The sequence below is a fragment of the Ooceraea biroi genome, chromosome 1 (genome assembly GCF_003672135.1).
Source record: "Ooceraea biroi isolate clonal line C1 chromosome 1, Obir_v5.4, whole genome shotgun sequence".
Taxonomy (NCBI): domain Eukaryota; kingdom Metazoa; phylum Arthropoda; class Insecta; order Hymenoptera; family Formicidae; genus Ooceraea; species Ooceraea biroi.
The window spans coordinates 6,658,506-6,668,258 of NC_039506.1; the positions used below are offsets into that span (position 1 = coordinate 6,658,506).

The 9,753-nt window shown below is 37.7% G+C and overlaps 1 pseudogene; it reads left to right on the forward strand.

Annotated features, from left to right (window-relative positions):
- The first annotated feature begins 2,716 nt into the window (after positions 1-2,716).
- Positions 2,717-8,539, forward strand: LOC113561414 (annotated as a pseudogene).
- Positions 8,540-9,753: the final 1,214 nt, after the last annotated feature.

Below are 9,753 nucleotides of genomic sequence, written 5' to 3' on the forward strand. Positions count from 1 at the left end.
AGAAAATTGAACAATTTTCAAGAGATTCGGTTTGTCTTGTCACATACGTGACCTTGGATTTAACTTGTTCGGCTTTCTCGTTTTAAAATGAGTTTCTCAACATTTAAATTTAAATTTACGATACAAGGGATTTTACAATTTACATCATTTATTTTGTTTGTATAACAACATCCTTTCGCTATTAAAACTGGAAAATCTTGAATGAAACCTGCATTTCACTCAAAACTGTACATGTATGCAATTTGTCTCATTTTAAATGTTATTGCACAATTTGCATATAAAATATGTTACTCTGTTTTCGTCAGGTTTATTAAATCTAATATAAAATCATGATGGTTTTACAGCAAAAATAATCAGCAATGCCAACATTCAATATTTATATAATATTTATTTAATAGTTATTTTTATATTGGATAGAAAATAAAGATAGACCTCTACAGACATTATACAGGTCTTGCGCTTTAAACAGGGCGAATGGATAACGCACGTGCGCAACATGTACGTATTATATCGTAACGTCGTCACGTAAAAGAAGAAAGATGCACATTAGCTGTAATCGAGCGATGCGCTTCTTCAGAGGAAAATTATTCAGCGTACGATCATATCGATCTTCTGCTATTAAACACGTCCGCGTTATATTTAGCAGTCTTTCCGAACCGCTTCTTACTATAAAGCCGAAAGTCCATTTGAAGTGCATCGCGACACGTGTTCTTCTTCACCGGATCCGGCGTGACTTTGAAGAAATTGAACTTTTCAACAAGGTAACAAAGGATTTGCGATGTTACATAAATAAGGGAAATCGACAAATAATTCGCGCAGGATTATTTCGTTTGATCAAAGATAATTGTAAATAATATAATATATATATAATTATAATAATATAATTATAATATATATAATAAGATAATAATTATTATAATAAGATAATTGTAAATTGTAAAGATAATTGTAAAGGGCTGAGACGCGAAAAACTGTCGTCGTTGATGATATAATATGATCGATCAGATGCAATCGATTATTTTGTAGTTTGTAAGTGGAGAAAATTTGTCATCGTATACTGAAATCGAGTAGCGTGAAAAACGATCCACCACGTACGCGATTTCTTATTTCCCGAGGAACTGCGGCACTCGGCGCACTTCGTGCGTGTTATTAATTGCGACCAGTTGACATCAATTATGGGATACATATCCGGCATTGCTTCTCTAATGATGTAACTGCGAGAGCAGAATGCGTGAGAAGTATTTTCGCAACTGTTGGAATTTCACGTTACAAATTCATGTTACAATTATACATGTTACAGATTTCACGTTACACATTGTTTCTGACACAAAGATGGTCGTATAGATATAAATTATTAAATATATTACGGAGTGACACGTGTCCCAGGCAGCACACATTGGTTTCAAAACCGTTTCATAAACGTTTTGCCGTAACGTTTCATAACCATTTTATTGAAACGTTTATTTAGGAGAAAAATGTCCAACGAAAAAACGTTAGGAGAAACGTTTCTTTTTCGGCAAAAAAACGTTTCAGAAACCATCAGAAAAATATTTATCAATTCTATATATCGGTGCCTCAAAGATAGACAGAGTTAAGTCACATTTTTGTAAAAAACTAGATTTTTATATTTTATGAATTACTCTCTAAATTTCGTGTAGTGGAATCTCACTCTTTTGAAATATCGCTTCAAGTAATAGTGATCTCAAAAGTTTCAAAAGAAAAGAAGAAGAAAAGAGTATTGGATCGGTTTGCTGGATGGTTATTTATAAGGTGATAACACAAATGTTACTTGCGAGAACGTCACGTCTGGCCTGGCCATCTATCGGTCGCTTGGTGAATCAGAGGTGGGAATCACACACACTTGTGTTGATTTTTGTCTCTTGTTCCATAATCGAGTACATTGAAACGTATGATGTAAAATAATTAACACTCGCAAAGTAAGTAGAAATTACTATTTTTTCTATATTAATTATATAATTTCAAATCAATTGAATAAAACACATTTTCGTTTCTGTGGAAAGGTGAAAAATACGTTTTTAAAATTTCGGTCTAAAAACGGTTTCTATTTAAACCGTTTCTTAAATGGTACTTTATGTTTCTTAGACATTAGATACGTCTAAGAAACATATATTAGGCTAACATGTGCTGCCTGGGGTATCATTATTTTATCAACAGGTATTTCGAGATCAACAAATATTTCATGTACGTTTACACATCTATCCCAGCAAACACAAAGTAACAGGTAATATACATGTTAGTTATAATTTCCCACTCAACAATGTAATTGTTACATAACACGTATGTTATGTTGTATTTATATTAATGAGTGGGAAATTATAACTAACATGTATATTACCTGTTACTTTGTGTTTGCTGGGATGTAATACATACAAATCCGAATACCGGCAAGTGGTTACAAATACATCAAACAATTTATCAAGACCTTTTAATTACAATGACAGAGAAATGCTGTATGATACGAGTAGCGTGTTACGCGAGACGATAATGGAACCAAATGAATCTCTTCAAGTGCTTCACCTATGTAGCGTATTCATGCAGTACATAGTTTTATTCGATGTTTCCACACTGTAAAAAACAAATCTGCGGAAATCTCGAAATTCCATCTTTCCGCGAATTCCTCAGCGAATTCACGCAACGTCGCGAAACATATATTTCCATTATAATCGCTCTGCATTTATCTACGGCAGGATCCGGCCGTATGATAATCAACACCTGTGGCGAGCCGTACTGTACAATCAAATTCCTCGCTCCAGTCGATCGACAGAGACAGCGAATGCCTGAAACCGCAAAGCAACGGCGACAAATATCCGTACGTATACGTATACGCGTGCATATACATGCATACATATTCATTTGCGTATGTACACGTTCGCGCAGATAAGAGAGGTGTATGGAGACGAAGCATGGAAACCTAGTAGCTGCATGTCCCGACGCATGCTCCGTTCCGGGGTCTGGCTGGGGTGATATCCAGTCGGGTAAGAGAGTCAGCTTCGCCTGGTAGCGGCGCTCGGCATCGATCATTACCTGGTGGAGCGCGGTCCGTCACGCTGAAGACGCGCTGCAAAAGACAATGCGGGGTACCTCGTCTCGCCCCGTTTTCTCTCCGCCCCGTTCTTCGGCGCCGTGATCATCAACCGGATACTCTCTCTGCTCTCCGTTCCAGGTCCATGTCCATGAAGTGCCGACGAGTCCGGATCCGTCAGGACTCGTCAGAGCGACCGGCTCGGTTCGCGATAGCTGATTGCGTCTCTCTGTCTCTTGCTCTTTCTTTCTCTCTTTCTCTCTCTCTCTCTCTCTTTCTCTTGGTCCGGGCCTTTATCAGCGATCAACGTAGTTCGGTCTCGATTCGCCGTAACGCCGTCCTTGGCATCAGACACGTCCACGTCATCCGCATCCCTGGGAGTACCTCACACGCACATACACGTATGCAGTGTACGTGTGTGTTCAGTGTCTATGTGTCAGTGTGCGGCGAAGCAATACGCACCACCTGTGGCATACCCGTCATCACTTGGTTGTGGTGTCTCGTCTGTCATATGTGCCACATCGCTGGTTCCGTAACTAGCTCGGTCGCGACACATCGAACGCCGATTGAACTGATGTCGCGGGACTGAGACCGCTGCTGATCTTGGGTGGGTTTCCCATTGACGCGCGCTCTCGTGCAAAACCAGTTTGCATTCAGTTAGATAAATGTGCAAAACCGTTTGCATGTCGTTTGAACGACATTGAATGATGAAGGGATCTTGATACGTGCTTTCAATTAACGTAGAACGTATGTCGAACGTAAAGTAAAAGAGAAGAATTGCACAAGCATTTACGTCGTCTTAAAGAAACACGATCAGCAGCAGGAACGTTCATTTTCGTGTATTTATAGCATCGAAATCAGGAAACGCCGAAATTACAGTGGTGGCTTCATCCCCGCTTTTGCATCGATCATTGACCGATAATACGTGCGCGCAGGGCTCGCCGAGCGTAAAGGGTCGATCGCGGGATCTTAGTGAATTAATATCAAGCCGGTGATCACAGAGGGAAAGAGAGAGAAAGCGATAATTCAGTCTAAAATTACTTGATGCGTCCTCGTCATCGCGTCGCACTAAGTTGCACGTCGGACTATTATTGAATTATTTAGTATCCTTGAGCTATATTGCGTTATGTGTGACTTTTCGACAAGGTAACGAAGAATCTGCGGTGTTACGTATAAAAACCATCCCTAAATAATTCGCGCAAGATTATCAAAGTTTGATCAAAGATAATTTTACTTGTAGGGCTGGGATACGAAAACCGTCGTCGTTGATGATACTATGACCGATCAGATGTCTATATCATTCCATTCTACTACCAAGATGGATGAGCACGAGAAGAATTTGATGTCAGGAACGTTGGAGCAAAGGAAGGAGGCCTTCAAGGAAGATGAGGAGCTCATGCGGGAAACTACGAAATTTATCAGCGAGGTGATAGAGACCGCCACCACGGAAGCTTCGAAGAGAAAAGTTCAGTCGGAGGTAACAAACTTGAGGAACTTTACTCAAACGAGAAAGTTTCACGGCAAGAGTTTCTCATATATAAGCTAGAAAGACAACGCGTTTTTTTTTTTATTAATGAGACATGTATTTTAAAACCGTAACCTGTGTTTCAGGGAGCTGCTACAGGTGAAGGTAAGTAAAACTTTACTTCAGAGTTTTATTTTTACGTGGCTTAAATATTCTAATACGATATTCCCGATTCTAAAAATTCTAAAAATATTCCTGATTGACTCGCGTCGGCTATACTGAGGAGACAGAAGACAGATATAAGTAAAGTTATAAACTTTATGAGAGGTGTGAAAAGAATAACTGAAAGAAGATAGTCCGATAAGTATTTAGACAACTAGATCGCTAGATCGACGCAAAGATATAATTGAAAAAAATATATAGATTTTGATGAACAAGTAGGTAATAATAATCGAGTATAATTAAATATAATTGGATGGAAATAGATGCATATTTGTATTCACGAGTAGAAATATGCTTATATTTGTAATGCCTTCGTTCTTGTCGACGAAAAATATTTTTAAGGTAAAGATCAAAAGATTAAGATCGTCGCTATATAAGAAAGATCGCTAAACCAGAGATGTATAAAAATGAAAACATAATTAAATGTGGAAGTTGAATTCTAATGTCCTTGACAAAACAAGATTATATTGATCGTGATACATACTTTTTCGAGAAAAACAATTTTCCTTATGTATTTCCCGACGTTTTCGACAAACAACGAGGCTATTTCAAATAATCAAGTTAGGCAAAACGCCCTGTAGAGCTACTTTACAAAGTAGGACGACAATTATAATGATCTCTTTGAAAAATTGACATTTATATAAGTGCTAGTTATATATGTGTACGTGTGTGTGTGTGTGCAGGCAGTAGATTGAAGGGTGGTGATACCATCGGCTGGCTGGAACAACCGGGCGCGTGGATTCTGCAATCGTATTCTGAATGCGCTTTGCCCGTGCTTCACCAACCACGGTAAATCGTAGAGCGATTCACGTAGTGACTGCCGCCACACTACTGCCAGTCTCCTTTGCAAAAAACCAAAAAAGAAAAACAGTAGTCCGCTCATAGTGCTCATCGTCTCATTTGCTTTACCACCGACCAGACCAGATTGCAGACACCTTCCCATACCACCTACAGGCAGATCGAGAACGAGTTGACCACACCAACCAATTGTCCGATCAATTTGAGTGTCGAGCCGGTATTTGCGACTGACTGTCTTTAGCTTTTAGTTCTGGCAGATTTGGCGGAACAATGTTTTACATTGCCCGACGGCTGGTCGGAAATATCATTTCGCATCCTGTATGGAAGCCGATTGCTGTCGAAATCGAGACAAAATCATTCAATCATTTAATTCTATCCCTCAATGTAAATATTACGGCACAGATTCACGATCGAGAGCTTGCCAGTGATACCTATAATTACACCACGATGGAGTGTCACGCGTGATATGCATCTTCCTCGCAAGACTGCTCGATTATCATTCTTACAAATTCATCAGATTACATTTAGACTTGTTCACTTGAATTTTTTCACAAATTAATCGGCAGATCCGTAGCAATCGGGCATGTTTCACCATTGAGCAATAAGCGCAACTGGAAACGGCAGCTTGCATCGGAATAGACTGCCTGAGGTCAATTGGGGAGTCAAAAAAAGCTAATTACCAGTTAAGTGTCAACAATCGTTTTGAGTGTCATCGGCTCAGGATATTACTTTTGACACTTGGCTCGTTTTCGGTTTTCCTTTTTCAATTGAAGAGCGAAAGTGAAACCAAAAAGACCGAGATCTCTTCCATTGTTTATCTAACGCGTTGTTTCTTTTTGAAATTCTAATAGAAATAAACGGATAGAATCTATTATATATAATAACTATAATTAAATACAATTTATATTATTATTTATTATTATTAATAATTAAATTCGAGCAACGTTATGAGAATAAACCCGAAACGGAAATGTCATTTTACGGATTCATTACTCTTGGTCTCTTCACTTTCCCCTCATAAAAAGAGATGGCAACAGAAGTTTGCGAGCAAAATGGAAGGATGAAGTCGCAGCTTGTGTATCGGCTGAAACTTATTAATTTACGTTCGCGCGTAGAAACGCTAGTGAAGAGTATGGTATGGCAAGGAGGAATGCTTTTTACGCAAGCGAGCTGGGCGTTTTCAGAGTGCGTACTAATTTTGCATCCCGAATGGCGTGAGACGGGGAAATAGTAAACGGCCTGCGCTGGTACTGTTTGCATGCTATAAAAATACTAGAAGATGCTGGCAAGTGTGACTGGATACACAATGGATATGTTGTTCTTTTCCCTTAGAACTGTTCGCCTGGACTCCGTACCGGTATCGCTTCACAAGACCTTAACCGTTCGATGACTTCCGGATTTTCCGTTCCGTCGTGCGAGCATGCGATTGACGCAAACAAAGCAAAAATAGGATTAAGTTTCTTCCGATTGTCAATTCGATTCCGCGTCGTGGCTCTTATGCATACGCATGTATGTGTGGGCCAACTGAGAACATCAAATAATGTAAAACGCAATTTTCTAATTACAATGGTTGGCCGTTAATTATGATCCGTGCGTGAACATAAAAATGTCTGTAGAACATGCAACTTGTCGTTGTTGACATACGCTCGAATTTAATCTTCCTGATACCTCGCGGAGACAAGTATCAGTCTGCTGTGGCTGCTGTGCAGCCAAGCGTGAGGAAAGCTACATTAGTGTTCAACATGAAAAACATAATTGTAGGTATAATAATTGATACGGCGCATGTACTTTACTCATTATGGAGTAATCTGCAATCGTCTTATAGAGTAGCTTGATCATGTACGGCGATAGTTTCTTATTCGGTTCGATTATAAAGTATGTCCATTTAATACGCCTTCCATAAGTATCTTAGCAGCAATGTGTCATATGACAGATGATTCCTCTTGTATGTATATTTTCGCAATATTAAATTTACTTTAATGTAAGAGAGACATTCGCATTTACAAGCAGACAAGACGTGTGACGTTGCGCGATCGTTTAAATTTTCTCTGCACTAGTTTGCAAGATAATGTGTGTATAAGCTAGTTTTATATTACGTAAAGATTTATGTAATACAAGAGAGATTTAATATTAGAATTTGTAAATGACACAATATATACTTTAAAAAAGAGATGTGATGAAGAATGCACGACACTGTCGTGAGAGTTTTACGAGGTGCAGATATTTATTATTAATTTATTGATTTATTAGTTTTATTTATTATTTATTATTTTAGTAATTTTCGTCATTCCTTAAGGTAAAATAATACATTATTCTAGTTATTTCAACTATTAATTTATAATTAGTTAATGTGTTTAAAAGTTTTTAATTAAATTTATGTATATAATAAATCTATTTAAATTTAAAAACATTACCAAGCATATAGCAATAACGCATTTTAAATATAACTGAAAAATTTGTAAACACTGTGTACTTTACGTGTTTATGTGTCGTAGAGTGTCAGACAGCATCAAGGATGTACTGTATTTTATAATATTAGTTATTAATGTCAGTTGTAGCTTGAAATTTACTAAAAGAGATTTCGTTTAATAATAGCAACGCTGATACTGCTTGTCAGGCATAAAAGAACCGGATCAATAATGTTGCTATAGAGAATCGACATATGTTGTTATCAGTAATATGGATAATCGTTATCAGTACCATTGCATTCATTTTATCCCTGCTGAAATCTGAAATCAAGCTAAAATCGTCGACGAATTTATCCAGATATAAATCGCATTGTATATAATATAGAATCTAAGTCAGTTAATAACGATAATAAGTTTCACCAATCAATCAGGTCGCCGTATGTATCTGTACTCACATTGAATGTACCTGTGTTAATCAACATTGTACAAGCCGTTAGATTTAATTGTGCAACTATCACAGGACATCCTGGAGAGAATGCGATAATAGTAGTTCTATTCTAAATTAAAATCAAAGTTAACTTAATTTGGAATAAAGAATTTATCTTAATGTGCGAGGCACTTAAACTGACTCCTTTATGTGACGTGAATTCTCTGATTGTACAAATTATCGATTCGATGACGAAGTATCGGAGTTACTCGCATTCGGCCTTTTCGGGATGTACTGCAGATGCAAACCTCCTCGCGTAAAGGCGAACCGATGCAAATTACCGCAATTCGTGCGGTCTACTCCCGCATAACGTGCTACAAATGCTACTTATTGTGTGACTGGTGATGACTATATGGCTTAACGTGGAAACGTTCAGCGGAACCAACGCCGTTGGTGCGGGGAAGAAAATCAATATATCCCGGCAGTGCCCGTTTTGACCATGAATTGCCGTGTTGCAGAACACTCCTACATACACATTTTCGCTGGCGAATTTAGAAGGGATGTGCGAGCACTCGCCATTACCACTGTTCATGTATATGCGTGCTTTTGCCTTTTTTTCTCAATCGCTTGTATGTATGTATGTATGTAAGTTAATATTTTAATTCCGATCATAGTATGCAAGGGGCATGCTAGGAGGTTGCGAGGTCCAACGTATTTTTTTCACGCACACATATAGACATGTACATATACACGCCACACATACACGCACGCACGCATCCGTTCAACGACGGCGAATTATTTCTGATAATTCACTGAGCGTTCTCGTTTGCGTATTTTTCTAGGACAGGAAGACCTGTGTGAAGTTAGCCCTACCCTTTTTGACTTTTGTATTTTTCTGAATTGTACTGCGTTATGCTACATTTGTGCCAATTTGTGTTGTAGCTCAATAACTTAAAGTGTTTTCATAAAAAAATTAAAATACCAAATTTTTGCTAGCCCCGCACATTTCAAATTTTGAATTTTTGATAACAATATTATATTATGCTACGTTTTGCTGATTGTGCACAAAGAAAAAATCGATAAGTCAAATAACTCGGTAATTCAAGTTGTGTTGAAGTATGCTACTTTAGCATAATCTGGCATTACCAAAAAATTTCAGAAATGTCAAATTTTTAATTCTTTCCCACCCCTTTTCCATGAAATTTTATCAAGTCTATGATTATTAGAAGGGATTTTACTTACTTTTATTTTATATTTAAAATAGTAAAAAAGTACTACTTGCAACAAGAAATTCTATTATTAGCAAAGTTATAAAAGATTAAAAATTTGAAAAGTATGGAACTAACAAAAAGTTGATTTTTCCATTTTTTGTGAAAAATGTTTCAAGTGA